Source organism: Ceratotherium simum, unplaced genomic scaffold, assembly GCF_057802395.1.
Source record: "Ceratotherium simum simum isolate JZ-2026a unplaced genomic scaffold, ASM5780239v1 HiC_scaffold_44, whole genome shotgun sequence".
Lineage (NCBI taxonomy): Eukaryota > Metazoa > Chordata > Mammalia > Perissodactyla > Rhinocerotidae > Ceratotherium > Ceratotherium simum.
Genome location: NW_028261260.1, coordinates 1,554,686 through 1,572,163, shown reverse-complemented (window position 1 = coordinate 1,572,163; position 17,478 = coordinate 1,554,686). Strand labels below are relative to the sequence as shown.

At 40.0% G+C, this 17,478-nt stretch overlaps 1 protein-coding gene across 2 annotated transcripts in view; it reads right to left on the bottom strand.

The window, feature by feature from the left end:
• LOC101390292 (ral-GDS-related protein-like) overlaps positions 1 to 17,478 on the bottom strand; it is a 256,999-nt gene that overhangs the window by 56,551 nt on the left and 182,970 nt on the right. Inside the window, exons 24-29 of one of the 2 annotated variants that reach the window (XM_087428276.1) lie at positions 13,601 to 13,722; positions 13,306 to 13,443; positions 12,465 to 12,563; positions 8,736 to 8,934; positions 8,239 to 8,410; positions 666 to 7,978 (exon numbers count right to left, since the gene is read on the bottom strand). The gene's annotated coding sequence lies outside the window, so the exon portion shown is untranslated. The other variant, XM_087428275.1, reaches the window with a different exon arrangement.

The window sequence follows — 17,478 nt, the reverse complement described above, 5'->3', positions numbered from 1 at the left end:
ATTCAGCAGCATATTAAAAGGATTATACATCATTTTTAAGTGGGATTTATTTCTGGAATACAAGGATGTTTCAATATATGAAAATGAATCAATGTAATAAAGCACATTAACAGAATGAGGGAAAAAAACACAGGATCATCTCAATGGATGCAGAAAAAGACTTGACAAAACTAAACATGTTTTCATGTTAAAAACACTAGAAAACTCTCAGAGTAAAAGGAAGCTACTTCAACATAATAAAAGCCAGATATAGAAATACACAGAGAACATCATATTCAAGGGAGAAAGACTGAAAGCTTTTCTTCTAAGATCAGGAAAAAGGCAAGAATGCCCACTGTCACCATTTCTATTCAACATGGTATTAGATGTTCTAGCCAAAGCAATTAGGCAAGAAAAAGAAAGCAATAGCATCCAAATTGGAAAGGAAGAAGTAATATTATATTTGTTTACAAATAATATCTTATATGTTGAAACCCCTAAAAATTCCACAAAAAAATTTTTAGAACTGATAAATTCTGCAGAGTAGTGGAACACAAAATCAACATGAAAAAATTAGTTGTTCTTCTATACATTAATAATAAGTAATCTGAAAAAGAAATTTACAAACTTTACATTTTTATTTACAATATCCTCAAAAAGAGAAAAATACTTAAGAATCAACTTACTCAAGGAGGTAAAAATTCCAATGATGTTTTTTGCACAAATAGAAAAATCTATCCTAAAATTCATATGGACTCTCAAGGGACCCTAAATAGCCAAAAGAATGTAGAAAAAGAAGAACAATTTAGAGAAGTCACACTTCCTGATTTCAAAACTTACTACAAAGTAATCAAAACAGTGTGGTACTGGCATAAATACACACAATATACTAATGAAATAGTATAGAGAGCCCAGAAATAAACCTTTGCATATATGGTCAAATGATTTTTGACAAGGGTGCAAAGACCATTCATTGGAGAAAGGATAAGTTTTTCAACAAATAGTGCTGGGAAAACTAGATGACCACATGCAAAAGAATGAGATTGGACCCTTACCTTACACCATATACAAAAATTAACTCAAAATGGATCAAAGATCTAATATTAGAGCTGAAGCTATAAAATCCTTAGAAGAAAACACAGGGTAAAAGCTGCATGTCATTGGGTCCAAATGCCATTGCCAACAATGATTTCTTTAATATGACACCAAAGACATAAGCAACAAAAAAACCCAACAAATTGGACTTCATCAAAATGCAAAAGTTTTCTGTATCACAAGATACTATTAACAAAGTAAAAAGGCAACCCACAGAATGGTTGAAAATATTTGCAAATCACATATCTGATAAGGGATTAATATCTAGAATATATAAAGAACTCCCACAACTCAACAATAAAAAAACAACCCAATTTAAAAATGCACAAAGGACTTGAATAGACATTTCTCCAAAGACATAAAATGGCCAGTAAACACGTGAAAAGATGCTCAACATCACTAAGTATCAGGAAAATGCAAAATAAAACCACATTGAGATACCTCTTCACACACATTAGAATAGTTTTACTATCACAAAATCAGAAAATAACAAGTGTTGGCAAGGATTTTGAAAAATTGGAACCCTTGTGCTTGGATGGTGAGAATATAAAACTGTGGAAAACAGTATGGCAGTTCCTTCAAAAATGAAAAATAGAATTACCATATGATCTAGAAATTCTACCTATGGGTTCTGAAATAACAGAAAATATATTTATGGATCTCTGTCTCCAGTTCCTGGCACAGAGCTCCTAAAATCCTTGTAATTTCCTAAATGATAAGAACACTAGGAGCATCTCTTGTTCTAATATTTGTCTTTGACCCCATCCCTGACACAGAGCTCCTAAAACCCTTGTAATTTCCTAAGTGATAAGAACACTAGGAGAATCATTTGTTCTATTGAGGCAACTCTGGGTGGGCTCCTGGATGGGGGCTGGTCACCAGAAAGACCAAGCCCCGATTAGAAGCTTGGAATTTTTAGTCCTATCCCTTATCCTCCAGAGAGGGGAGAGAGGCTAGAAACTGAGTTAATAATTGATCATGCCTACGTGAGGGAGCCTCCATAAAAATCCCAATAGAATGAGTTTCAGAGAGCTTCCAGATTGGCAATGACAAGGAGTGCTTGGAGAGTGGTGCTCCTGGAGATGGCATGAAAGCTCTGTGCCCCTCCTCCATACCTTTCCCTCTGAACCACTTCCATCAGGCTGTTCTTGAGTTATATCTTTTTATAATAAACTGGTGATCTAGTAAATGTTTCTCTGAGTTTTGTGAGCCACTCTAGCAAATTAATCAAACCCAAGGAGGATGTTGTGGGAATCTCTGGTTTACAGTCACTCAGTCAGAAGTACAGGTAACAGCCTGGGCTTGTAACTGGCATCTGAAGTTGAGGTGAGGTTGGGTGGGTGTGCAGTCTTATAGGACTGAGCCCTTAAACTGTGGAATCTGATGTATCTCTGGGTTGACAGCATCAAATTGAGTTGAATTATCTGACAACCAGCTGGCATTCCAAGAATTGCTTGTTGGAGGTGTGGGGAACCCTCTCACATGTGAAAAAATGAATCTCAGAACACCATATATGGGTATAAACCCAAAAGAACTGAACACATATATAAAGACATATACGTACACCCGTGTTCTTAACAGCGTTATTCAAAATAAGCAGAAGCTGGAAGCAGGCCAGGTGTCCATAAACGGATGAGTTGACAAAAATTGTGGTGTAAAACACAGTGGAATACCATTCACCCTTAAAAAGGATGGAATTCTGACACATGCTATGACATGGATGAACCTTGAGGACTTTACGCTAAGTGAAGTAAAGCCAGACACAAAAGGAAAAATACTGTATGATTCCACTCATATAAGGTACTTAGAGTAGTCAAATTCATAGGAATAGAAAGGAGAATGGTGGTTCCCAGGGGCAAGAGGGAGGGACAACAGGGAGTTGTTGCTTAATGGGCACAGAGTTTCAGCAGAAGGTGAAAATAGATCTGTGGATGGTTGGAGGTTATCACTACACAGTTATGTGAATGTACTGAATGTCACTGAACTGTACACTTAAAAATGGATAAAGTGGTTAATTTCATGTTATGCATATTTTATGACCATTTAACAACATTAATTATTTTCAACAAATAAACAAACACTAGCTACATGCAATAACATGGATGAATATCACAACCATAATGCTGCATAAAAGAAATTATATTCAAAAGGCTATATATTTTATAATTCCATTTATATAAAATGCAAAAAAGAAACAAAACCGAGGTCTAGCTTCCAGTAATAGTGGAGTAGCTTGTTGAACTAACACTGTCACAGATAACAATGATAAAATCTGCACGAAATATTATATATATTTATATAGAATCATGTATCTATATGTAATACACATACAATAAATGTGTATATGTATGTATGCATAAATCTCTTCCAAAGGCAAGCAGAACCGAAGGGGAGTTTTCCCTTGAATCATGGGAATTTTACCAGGATATATTTGCAAGCTTGAGTGTTTTACCTCAAAGCATTCCAAAATCTGTACATGGCCCAGACAGGGGAAAAGCTATAGTATTACTTGTAATGTTAGAGGATGTATTTTGGGGCTGGCAGAGTAGCTGGAAAGTTGGGGGAGAAATTCTGGAAGGGAGGGAACCACAAAGAGGAAAATCTTAAAATATGTATGAAAGTCTGCCCTCCACACACACCAAATTGGCAGATCTTTGAACAACACACATGCAGGGTAGGCCCCAGAGGGCCTAGTGTAAAAACAGCAGTTGGAAGATGAAAGAACTGAATGAGGATTTCAGCTATGCCCGTTGTAAAGGAGATAGGATTGGAGTTTCAGTCCAGCCAAGTTAACTCCCTGCTAGAAAAATAACAACACTCTTCAAAGGGATACAATAGAATCCAGAGTCTCTATAACTATCATCCATGGTTTCCAGTACATAATTTAAAAAATCATGAGATTTGAAGAAATAGGAAAATATAATCCATATACGACCAAAAGTGGGCAGTAGAAACTATTCCCAAGGTGTTGCAATTAGCAGACAAGGATGAGAAAGCAGCTTTTATATAGATGATCATGGTGGTAAAGAAAAATATTCTCATAATGAATGAACAGATATAGAAACTCAGCAGAGAAATGGAAATTACAAAAAAGAACCAAATAGGAAGGTGAAATACAGAAAATATTTTTGAGTTTACTGGTAGATTAGAAACATTAGAAGAAACATGAAGATAGAGCAATAGAAATTATCCAGTCTGAAGAAAAGAACATAAAAGTTTTGAGAAAAATGAAGAGTGCCTTAAGACCTGTGAGATGAGTGAGTCCCCATCAGAGAGGGGAGAGACAAAAAATTAAATGAAGCAGAAAGGCAAATCAATGAGTAATAGCATAAAACTTCCAAAATTTGGTGAAAAATCTAAAATTTTAGATCCAAGAAAGTCAGGAAACCCACAAAATAAAATACAAAATAAAACCATACCTAGGCACATGATAGTCAAGCTGCTAAAATCCAAAGATAAAAAGAAAATCTTGAAAGCAGTCAGGGAAATACACATATACAGGGGAAGACATTACATACAGGGAGAAATAATATGAATGATGGATGATATATTATCAAAAACAAAAGAGACAAATCAACAACAAAATGACATCTCTCAAGTGCAGAAAGAAAACCCAAAAGTCAACACAGGATCTGTATTTAGCAGAACTCACTTTCAAAAAGGAAGCAGAAGCCACAATAAGATACCGCACACCTATTAGGTGGCTAAAATAAAAAATAAAATTGCAAATACCAAGTGCTGGTGAGGACTAGGAGCAACTAGAACTGGGAATGCAGCATGATAGTTGTATTCGGAAAACAGTTTAGCAGGTTCTTATAAAGTTAAACATACACTTATTATATGACTCAGATATCCCACTCCTAGAGATTTACTGAAGCAAATTGAAAACTAATGTTTAAACAAAAATCTTTGCATGAATCTTCATAGCCATTTTATTCATAATTGTGAAAAGCCAGCAACAAACTAAATGTCCTTCGTCAGGTGAATGGAAAAGAAACTGTGGTGCATCAGTACATTAGAATACTACTGGGCAATAAAAAGGATAAACTCTTGATTCACACAACAACATGGATGAATCTTGGATGCATATCTCTAAGTGAAGGAAGCCAGATTCAAAAGGCTATATAGTATATGATTCCATTTATATGACTTTCTAGAAAAGACAGCATTACAGAGATGGAAAATGATCAGTGGTTGCCAAGGGATGGAATGGGGGAAGGGGTTGACTACAAAGAGACAGTATGAGAGAATTTTGGGAGTGAAAGAAACAGCTCTGTGTGGTACCGTGGACGTGGATACATGACCATAAAGTTGTCAAAACCCATAGAACTGTACACCACATAGAGTGAATTTTACTCTGCAAATTTTAAAAATCAATCAGGATGCTGGGGAACTCAGATGGAATGCAGTGACAAATGAACCTCACTGTATTACAAGCATGTGACATAACCACACAGAAGGGGTGGGGATGAAAGGTCCTGACCTAAATAACTTTGGAAGACAGTGTTTTGATGGGATACTGTAAAACTAAAGTACTGTACAGAAACACTGTACTCTAGGTGGTAAATTTGTTTTTCATAAGGGTATGGATTAGCGATTCTGAAACTACTTGACACATTAGTAAATATATTGTAGATAACTGGAGTTAAGTTTCTCACTGTTGGTGAAAGAAGTTACAAATAAACAAAAGGAGAATGCTGGAATAAACTCTGTGGTGCTGGATTGGAGTTGGAAGTATCAATATGAATCCATGTCTCTTTTAATATATCTATCCAGATAGATAGATAGATTGATAGATTGATATATCGATAGGTAGATGTGTATACCTGAGTTTATATTCATTCATACATTTCCAAGCTCTGCTGAGAGGGTCTAGAAGCAGTGACACCCTAGTATCAATGGGCACACCTAGCTCCCAGATTTTGGTTTCTAAATATCATTCTCCAATAAAAAGAACCAGGTTTTCTTGGAGAAATGGCTAATTCTAGATCTGGGGAGGGGAAATACAATATGAGCCTGGAGCTTCTTGTATTGCCAGAAAGTAGGAAAGTGCTTTCAAAAAAAACACAGAAAATGATGAGATGTGTCAAAAGGAATCAATCTTAAAGACTTCCCAATGGCTCAAGCTGGAAAACTGGGAGCAACAAAATAAATAATGGTAGCATTGGATTATTACCCAGAGAATAAAATAAATATCCACGAGGCTATACTGATATAAAGAAGATTAAATAAGAAAGGAAGAAAGAAAAAAGGGGGGGGAAGAATGAGAAAAAGACAGGTAGAAGGCAGGGAGAGGGAGGGGGGGAATATTCCTCACATAATTCCAAATAATAAACGCTGCTGGATAGCATGAAATAGAAAATCGCCACTAGAACACCACAGTAATAATTACTGTAGGCAAGACTGACTGATGAATGCAAAAACTGTGAGTGCAACTTAGAGAAGAAACAGTACATTTGCAGATCCTCAAAACATTTCCCTCCCAATACTAAACATTTTTCTCTTAACTTCTTTAAAAGACCTATGACTATTTAAAGAAAAATCATAACACTGTATTGTGGGATTTATAACATGGGTAGATGTAAAATTTATGACAACATAGCACAAAGGACAGACAGAGGTAAATGGAACTGTTCTGTAGCAAGGCTTCCATATTTTACGTTGCTTAAACTGGTGCACTATTAAGTCTAGGACAGCTGTGATATGTTAAAGATGCATATTGTAATCTGGATCAACCACTAAAAACTGCAAAGGTGTGTCACTTAAATGTTAATAAAGGAATTAAACAGCATACAAAAAGTGTTTGTACAAGAATGTTCACAGGAGATGACCTGCACGTCCCCAGGAGGAAGACGAGCCCACTTTGGGGCATCCACAGAGCAGAACGCCCTCAGCCGTGCTGAGGAGCAAATGCTGACACACACGTGCTGGGTGAGTCTCATCTACCTCGTGCCGAGGGAGGCAAGCTAGACAGAAAACAATACACGTGGGCTGATTTCTGCCAAGATGAACCTATGGTGAAAAAACCAGAACAGTGGTTGCCTCGGGGGAAGGAAAAAATTGCCTGGGAAGGAACAGGAAAGAGTTTTCTGGGAGTGATGGAAATACTTTATTCTTAAAGGGGTGAAGGTTATATGGGCATGTTTATTTGCCAAAACTGTACGATTGAGATTTGTGCCTTTCAGTGTGTGTACATCTTACCCCCCAACACATACAAAAAGGACTAAAAGAATAATACAGTGAGGTGAGAATGGGATGGAGTCTGGATAAAACATAAAAGGCAGATGATTAGTAGTTGTTGAAGTTGGGTGACGGGCCTACTATGCTATTTTGTTTATTTTGTATATTGTTTAAATTGTCCTGTAATAAAACACTTGTATAAGAAGACAAACTCGATATACAGTGTTTGCTGGTAAGATATTGGTTACCTTTGGGGAGGAAGGAGGGAGAAAGGGATTGTCGGGGCCTGAATGAAGCTGGTGCTAGTTCTTGGTCACACAAGTGTGTTCACTTTGTAATAATTCTTTGAGGTTTACACGGATGACCTCTGCATATATTTCTGTATGCATGTTATACATCAATAAACACTTTAAATCCTGCATATTTGCACAAAGATACTAACTCAATATCTGAGAACAACAGCAGTGTTTTGTTTTAAAGTGGAACACGTTCACTCATGACATCATCAGATGGATTTTAATACTCCCAAGTATCTATTAATGCCCTCACCCTTCCTTGGCATCCTAGGTCTTTCCATTTTTGCCTCAATTTGGCAAGTGGCATGGCTTTGAATTTTTATGATGCAATCTTTTTCCATCAACGTCCACCCCCACAATGATGCTCACCAAGGCCTTGACATCTAGCACAGTGCAGTGTTCACAGCAATCACTCAAGACCTGTGGGACTGGGTTGAATGAGGAAGAAAACGAGGAGCAATGATGTTCATAACTTATGTGTAGGTGCCATAACGTGACTTAGGAAATTGGTAGGATTTTTCAATAGATTTGCTATGTCTTCTAATTTTTCCTATTTAAAACAATGGGAAGTAGAGTCTCAGAGTTCTTTCTCAGAGAAAGTCTAACATTTCAGGCACAGATTACTGACAACTATTAATGGTATATGACTTTCCCACCTCATCTTAGTTTTAAGTTTTTAATTCCTTACCTTGGAAATGACCTAACTTAGCTTCTTCCAAATCTTGTAGTAATACTGATGCTCCAGAAAGTTGGGCCATGGATATTCTGCTATTGTGTGTCCTCCTTGCAAAGAAGTGGAGCTGTGCATCTACCAGTCTAGAAGGGTGTGGTGCTGTAGTATTTGGAGTCAATCAGAGAAGCTAAATGGAAAAACGACTCAAGAGAATTATCGCTATAACCCCCAAGAGCAACAAATTATTTTGCTTAATTATTTTGTGATTCTGTGGGTATATTTAAAAAGAGATATTAAAACTGGTTCCCAAGGAGCCAGCCCTATAGTAGAGCAGAAATTGCATATTACCTTCCTACACAAACTTCCCTGACATTGTGGGAAGGAACAACGGGAAGTTTCAGTGCTGTTGCCTGTGTTAATGAGGCCAAGGAAGTCCAGTGAACAAGGCCTGTGTGCAGCGTCGGAGAAGGGGCTTGCGTGTGGTCCCCTGAAGCGGCTTAGGAGTCACTTACCAGTGCACCTAAGTTTCCCATCTGTATATGCAGGAATTGGGGCTGTCCACTGTGATGTTTTCTCCTTTTTATGACATGGCTCACAGCAGTCCTTCTAAGATGCCTGACCAAGGTATAGGCCCTTCAGGCAGGCGGGGTCCAAAGGGAGGATCTCTGCAACGACCCTGACCATGGAGTCCAAAGGGAGGATCATGGCAGCCTGGAGGGATGGAGGGGATAGTAGGACAAGTGGCCTTGAAAAGGCAAATTCCAGGATCCCAGTCACCCGGTATTTCCATTTTAGATATTGAATTTACATTTCAAATACTGGCCAGGGAGCTTCAAGGAGGGCTGCAAGCATCCTCAGCAACAGCCAGGCTGGTGAGCCCCACCCCTACCTGAGTACCGGCCTCAAGGGATGCAGCCCAACCACGCTGCGCATACTCCAGGCAGTGGGCAGGGCATGGAGGGTGGGCGTGGTAGAGAGAAGAGGCATGATAGAGGGTGGGGTGGACAAGGAGAGGAGTGGGGCCCAGGGGTGGAGGGACAAGGAGGGAGTTGGGGCCCCTAGCTGTGCATGCTGGGAGCTTTTGTCTCTCAACCGCTCCAGGCTGGGAGCTTGCAGGACTACAGGACTACAACTCCCAGGATGCTCTGGGCACGGGGCAGTGCCTAGCCCTGAGGGGAGGAGCAAGGAGGTGTGCTTTGCCCTGTGGTCCTGCACCTGCTCCACGTGGACTGAGTCTCAGAGGGATGTGACAGGATGAGAGGGACCAAGGAGTTAGGAGGGTGTGGCGGCTGCATGGGCAGCCGCGGGCCTGCATCATGCAACTGCTTTTGTCCAAAATTGAAGCCGGACTCATGTCTATTCCACATCGCCTCCCTCCGTTGCTTGATTCCTCCTCCCACCTGCATATCTGTGGGTCTTTCCACAGCCTCCTACCTAGTCCAGTGCCAGGTGCTTCTCTAAAGTGCTTATGGGAACTGGTTTGACATCCCAGAAACTTTCCTCTGCCTGCTGCCGTCTGCCTTCTCCAGCCAAAGTGCCATCATTTCATCAGCTTTTGGGAGAAATTCGCCCTATGGCCCCTCTTGCAAGCACAACTTGAGAGCTTTGCAGGGTGGTAACAGTGGCTGTTGCTTGCCTTTTTCACAGAAGTGGAAGTTGAGGCATCCGTGAGGTTAATCATTGGTTTCCCCAGGATCCGCCAAGGGCAGAGGAGAACAACCCAATTCCCAGGCAAGTATCTAGTAGAACATTTTCACCAACCCATTCCAGTGCAGGGGCCTCTGAAACAGCATCCTTAAGATGAGAATAGCTTAAGCATTTTGCCATTTAGATTGATAGCCTAATCTCAGCTCAGGCCTGAGTGGCCAGTCTCTCAGGGACACGGGTGATGACTCTGATCCCTCAGGAAGAGACTGGTGGTCCAGCTTTGGGAGAGGGATGTTCAAGGTAGACAGCACTTGGGCAGCATTTGAAACCCATCAGCTTTAACATCTCTGCTTTGGATTCCGGCAAGTTTCCAGGATAAACACGCCTAGGGATAGTCAGATGTACCATATTCTTTAAAAATTGTTTAGAGTAGTGAAAGGAACAGAGCATAAAATATCCTGCTTATTTGCAAAAGATGAAATGCAACCAAGACCTTGTTTTTTTCTTTTGTTTTGTGAGGAAGATCAGCCCTGAGTTAACATCCATGCTAATCCTCCTCTTTTTGCTGAGGAAGACCGGCTCTGAGCTAACATCTATTGCCAATCCTCCTCCTTTTTTTTCCCCAAAGCCTCAGTAGATAGTTGTATGTCATAGTTGCACATCCTTCTAGTTGCTGTATGTGGGACGTGGCCTCAGCATGGCCGGACAAGCAGTGCATCAGTGTGTGCCCGGGATCCGAACCTGGGCCACCAATAGCAGAGCACGCACACTTAACCGCTAAGCCACCGGGCAGGCACAAGACCTTCTTGTTAATTTTTTTCTGCTCATTCTCTTGCCTGTACTGTACGCTTGAATGCAGAAACAAAAAACTTGAATTGCCAAATTCTTTTTTCCTGAGATTGGTAAATTAACTTAAAAGTCTTATTGAAACCTGTGGAAGAATGGTTAGCAGCTTTCATGATTTATGTCATCTCTAAAAATCTGGGCGTTGATCTACATGAAAAAAAGTCCTTGTTTATATTACACATCCCAATAGGTTACATTTCTGATTCCTGAATGTGGGATATTATCAAAACATCTGAAAAACCTGGTCATGGAATCTAGACCCTGTCACTTTGTCAAGAATTTGCCCCTTTATGAATTAATGACACATGAATTCTTTAACATTTTTGTAAAGAATGGAAGAGAAACTCTGTAGTGTCTCTGAATGTGGCAAGATGGGGAATTCTCATTAGACCACATCCTTGGGTTCTTCTCTTGTGTTCAATAGGCCCGGGTGATAGTCTGTGTGGTCAGGTGCAGTGCGACTCCCCCAGGCCCCAGTGTTCCATCCTATTCTGGCCTGTGCCTTCTTCAGGGGGTTCTGATTACACTCGTCCACAAGGGTTGGAAAGAGACATTGTAACATGAGGATATTGATCATCTTATTTTTTTTAAGTCTTTTTTTTTTTTTTAGATTTTATTTATTTATTTTTTCCCCCCAAAGCCCCAGTGGATAGTTGTATGTCATAGCTGCATATCCTTCTAGTTGTTGTATGTGGGACGCGGCCTCAGCATGGCCGGAGAAGCAGCGTATTGGTGCGCGCCCAGGATCCGAACCCAGGCCGCCAGCAGCAGAGCGCATGCACTTAACTGCTAAGCCACGGGGCCGGCCCTCATCATCTTTAAACAAGGATTAATGGAGAGGAAAGTCTCAGGGTGTGTGTGCTCCGATGTACTGCTGTTGGGGTGTGGCCGCAGTGAACACTGTGCTCCCAGCAGTCCCCACAATGGCTGTCTCAGACGTTTGATCTCCTGGTGCCACCACAGCAGCTGTTGACAGAGCTGGGCTCTTGTCGTGGTTCAGTGTCTTCCTTCAGATTTTGTGGCTCTGACCCTCCTCTGCTCGCCCCCTTCCTATTCCTATCTGCTGCGTTGATTGCTTTTAGTTGTTTCCTAGGAGCCACTGTGTGTAACTGGATTTCACAGTGTCTTTAGGGACCCACCCTCACTACACGAGTCACTGTACAACAGCCACTTATCCTGGTGTAGCCCATGTTCATCCTCTCCAGTGGAGCTGTGAAGAACCCTGCTTACTCGGAGCTCCTCTCACTCTCATGCTGCTGGGGCTGTTATGAAGCTGAGCATCTCGTCTTTGGTCTCATCAACATTATTCTTTTCATTGATTATTCTGAAGTCGGAGACGGCTTTGTTAATAATGTGGACACTGGCTGTCACAGGCACTTTTATGTATCTTCCCCAACAGGTCTGTGAAGTAGGCCTGTGATCCCCATTTTACAGGGGGGGACACTGAGGCTCAGAGAGGTCGAGTAGCTCCCTTCATGCAGTTTCTTGGTACATTTTGAGTCTCCTCCTGGAACTCCACCTCTCAGGTGTGTGCACTTAGCTGGTGTTCCACTTTGTCCCTCTCTACCAGCCTCCCCAAAGGCACATGCTCCATCCTGAGTCCATTGTCTGCTTGATGGCAGTCACCCTGCACAAACAGGCCCTGGGCGGGGAATGGACTAGTGGGGCGTAGTCCTCCAGCTTACCCTGGGCATGTTCTAGGTTTATTGTGAGAGCTGGATCAGTGGAAGATACTGACCGTCACTCACCTGGAAGGTTTGTTACGTAGAAATACTCCACTGACTTTTTGCAGGTGTCATGTCTTCTTTGTCTTCATTGCTCCTCTGGGCTTTCTCCTACAGTCCGTGCTGTGCAGTAACATACAGTACAGAGACTGGTGAACATAATACTGTTGCCCTGCACCAAATGGTCACATCATTCATTTTTCTAATTATGAAAGAAATACATATTGTAAAAAAAGTCAAAGTACACAGATCTATATAAAGTGAAACCCACCCCTTTCATCCCCTTCCCTGAAACTCACTCCCCTACTCAGAAGCCACTATTGTTAACAGGGTGGGGTTTATTCTTCTGGAAATTTCCTATGAATTTATAAATACACATAAAGTTTTTTAACATAAATTATATAACTACATCGTTTTGCAATTTGCTGTTTCCCAAATCATATATCATAGACGTCTCCCCTTATCAGTGCACATCATTCTAACTTACCATTTTAGATGTTTTAGAGGTATTCCAAAGAACAGGAATACCATAATCTGTTTACTTCTTCTTTGATAGAAATGGGATTACATCCAGTTTCACTATTATACATAACGCTGCAGTAAAGATCCTTGTATGGAATTAATTACACTGTTATTCAACTGCTCAATTTGCTTTGTTTCCTTTTAGTCAGAGACTATGACGTAACATTTTCATGGTAATTATAGGGAAATTAATTTTATCATGGAATAAATACATTTATGGGGAAACTGGACTTCAAGGTCATCCATCTCAATATTCTGGAGAAAAATCATGAAACTTAGAAGGTGTGCTCCATCACATTCTAACAAGTCATGTTAACAATTTAAAGTTGAATGTTTGACTAACCTCTACTGTCTCTCTTCCGAAGATGGATGACTTTTTCTTTTCTTGGAAACTTCTGACTCCAGGGGCTCTCAGTTTGGCTTCAGAGAGGATAAGATATTGGTGTTGTATCTGTTTCTCTTCAGCTGTAGGTTGCATCTTCTAAAGATCATAGAATTGAACATGGTCCAATCGATATATATGATTTGAGTCAAAAATTCAAAGTAATGAACCTAAGAGAGGAATCTATAACTTGGGTTCTTAATAAAAAATTTCCTTTGATATCCCTAAGTTTCTGTGATTACTAGTAAAAACTCACCTATGGGTGAAGAGATGTAGTTCTTCTGGCAATGTCTGGCTTGAACATCCATAGTTAAGGCTGCCACACCCGTAGGTAGATTAGACTTGATCTTTTGATGACCTCTACCCTTGGTGTTTGACCTGGGAAAAATAAGAATTTAAAAAGCTGCTGTTATTAGCACTCAATGCTAGAAATGCCCATTAAAGAGTGAGTTTGATTTGGTAAACCAAAGGGAGTATAAGCAGAACAAAGTCTTTAAAATCTCTAAAATTTCAAGAAATTCTAATTTTTTAAAATATAACTCTATTTTTGCCACAGTACAAACTGTGTATATATGAATGAAATATCCCTCTGTCCATTTCATAACTTGTTTCCATTGATTTGATGGATTTATCCTCTAATCCGGATTCCAAGTGTGAAAGAACATCTTGGTCCTTCAAAGAAAAGAAGCCATTGAAATTTGATTTTCTTTTAGCTTGGCATCCTACAGGTTTGAAGAATAAATTATCATGTAATGATACAATGATTCTGAAATCTAATTGTTAATTAGAGGGGTGTAAGGGATGATTGAATGGTGTTTCATCCCCATGGTCAGGGGTATTGTACACATGGACGTGTAAACATGATTCAGGAAGCTGCTTCAGCCCCGTGACATCCCTGAGAACCACAGTGCAGGAGGATCTAGGCACACAGCCATCTGCCTCGATCTCCTGGGTTACATGTAGATCCAGGGGTCTTGAGAGTGGCTTCAGAGCAGCTAACTTTTATCTATTTCTCCCCTTCCTTCTCTCCAGCTTATCTCAAACAGTCTTGACTATTATATTTTAAAGTAAGACCAATTATAGTTATTTACATGAGTTTCTTGTTCATTATTGCAGAGTAATAATCAGGCATACCATTAAAGATCATTTAATTGACCTAATTAAATTTGTTGTACCTTATAATAGATTAGAACACTAAGTTTAGTTCAGAGTTTGATATTCACCAAATGTGTTAATCTGCTTACAACTGCCATGTGTCTCACTCTTCTTAGATGTGCATCTTTGGCCCATCACAAGATTTTAGTGAATGAAATCATCATAAATTAAGATAATGTACTGTCTTTTGGATGATAAGGAGGCATATGTGTCCATTTTGGAAATATGCCCATCTGTCTTTGCTTCCCATGGGAAGTTTCTGGTCACTAGGTCTCCAGGTGGCTTGCACAAGCCCTAGGTCTGTAATAGTTTGGTGCCTCTCCTTCTACTTGGGGTAGAAATAAAAGAGATCAGAGAGACTTATTAAAGTTTTGGTTGCATGAAGTCTTCGATGAAGAATATTCATACATATTGTTCTGGATAGCTCTCTGTTCCTAAGAGTACTAGTTACATTAAGGGCTTGTCAGGAACCGTGAAAGGTATGATATTTTACCTTAGCTGCAAGCTAATAAGTCAGCTTACCATGGTCTTATAGATGCTGGCAAAAGAAACTAGACCCATGGGTCAGAGACAAAGGACTTAATGACACAACAATACTAGTGGCCAGAGTATCAACATTTGCACCAGTTCACTAAATCCCACTTCCTACAGGGTGATACACAGTGGGCCAGGTGACATGCAGAGGGTTGCAAGAACTCAGAGCTTAAGGAACTCAAATCTTTGATAATGGGCAGGAAGTCTGCTGACCTTTGCCCCAGGGAGGGGTGTTATTTCTATTATATTGGGCAGTAAGCAAGCCTGTCCTTTGCTCTAGAGGAGGCCACTATTTCTATCTTCCAAGGCTGACAGCTCTACACACATCCTTGAAAAGATATCCTGGCTTCACTGGCTTTCAAAGATAAGCTTGACTGAGACTCGATCATCATTCAGTTCTTCTGTTTCCTTTATTGAGATTGTGCAAATATGCTCTTTTCTCTGTAAAGTTCACTAACTTTATTCATACATAAGGGATGCTTTTGGTTTTATTTATTAAGTTGAAATTTTCGTATTAGAGCAAATGATGAACTATTATGGGTTGGATCTGAAAGTATGCTTTTCCAGGATGAATGTGAAAGAAGATCAGGGCTCACACAACTCTGCCACAAGGAGCTGATAGCAACTCAAATGATTTTAATTTGAATACTCTTTTGTACAACTTTCTTCCATCTTCCTTCATCCTCTCTGCTTCCTGTAACTCCCATATAGGAGTGGGGCAGTTTCAAGGATTCACTGAACTCCTTTACAATATTCAAATCATTTTGTCTGTTGTGTTTTTTTAATTGAGGTAAAGTTGACATACAACATTATATTAGTTTCAGGGGTACAACTTAATGATTCAAAGTTTGAGTATATGTCGAAATGATCAGCACAATAAGTCCAGTTAACATCTGTCCCCATATATAGTTACAAAATTTTCTCATGTGATGAGGACACGGCGTATTTCAAGATGCAGAAGAATCAACGATGATGTCATACTTTTCCATACACAGCTTGATGAATTAGGACATAAGTATACACCCTTGAGACTGTCACCACCATCAAGGCCACAAACATATCCATCACCTCCCAAAGTTTTCTCTCACCTCCTTTATTACTATTATTCTGTGGTAAGATCTCTTAATATCTACTCTATTAGCAAATGTGATGTATGCAATACAGTCTTGTTACCTGTAGGCACTATGTCGTAGCCTACATCTCCAGAACTTATTTATCTTGATAACTAAAACTTTGTATCCTTTGACCATCAGCTCCCAAATTCTCCATCCTCCCAACCCCTGGCAACCACCATTCTAACCTCTGCTTGTATGAGTTTAACTATTTTAGATTCCACATATAAGTGAGTATTTGCCTTTCTCTGTCTGCCTTATTTCACTTAGCCTAATGTCTTCCAGGTCCATCCATGTTGTCAAAAATGGCAGGAATTGCTTCTTTTTTCAAGGTTGACTAATATTCCATTTCTTTATCCTTTCATCCATCAGTGACATTTAGGTTACTTCCGTGTCTTAGCTATTGTAAATTAGCTGCAATGAACATTAGAGTGCAGGTATCTCGCTGAGACCCTGATTTCAATTCCTGTGGGTATATACTAGAAGTGGGATTGCTGGATCATGTGCTAGTTTTCATTTTTGGAGGAATCTCCATACTGTTTTCCATAATGGCTGTACTAGTTTACATTCCCACAAGGGTTTCTTTTCTCCACATCCTCACCAACATTTGCCACCTTTAGTTGTTTTGATAATCGCCATCTTAACAGGTGTGAAGTGATAGCTCATTGTGGTTTTGATTTGCATTCCCTGATTAGTGATGCCAAACACCTTTTCATACACCTATTGGCCACTAGTATGTCTTCATTGGAAAAAGTCTATTCTGGTCCTTTGCCAATTTTTTTTTTTTTGCCTTTAATTTTATTTATTTATTTATTTTTTCCCCAAAGCCCCAGTAGATAGTTGTATGTCATAGCTGCACATCCTTCTAGTTGCCGTATGTGGGACGCGGCCTCAGCATGGCCAGAGAAGCGGTGCGTTGGTGCGCGCCCGGCATCCGAACCCGGGCCGCCAGTAGCAGAGCGTGCGCACTTAACCGCTAAGCCATGGGGCCAGCCCCCGTGTCCACTTTTTAATTGATTTTTCTTTTTGTTATTGACCCAACACAAAAAAAGAGAACAAAATTTTAAGGCATTATGAGTGCTTCCCAGTTGATGCAGATGGTTTTGTAATTACAGTGGTACCAAAAGATCATGTTTCCTGCTTTTTCTTCAGCTTGTTATAAGACCAGCAGTAGCTGCGGCATGGCAGATAATCGGGATCTTCTGGGTTTGGAGGTTTACAACATAACTAAGTGGTAAGGAATTTCTTATTATTCCAAGGAAATTATTGAGATCATAGTCCATGGAATCCAGGATTGATAGGGGTAGGAGGAAATTAAGGTGAGGATCGGTGA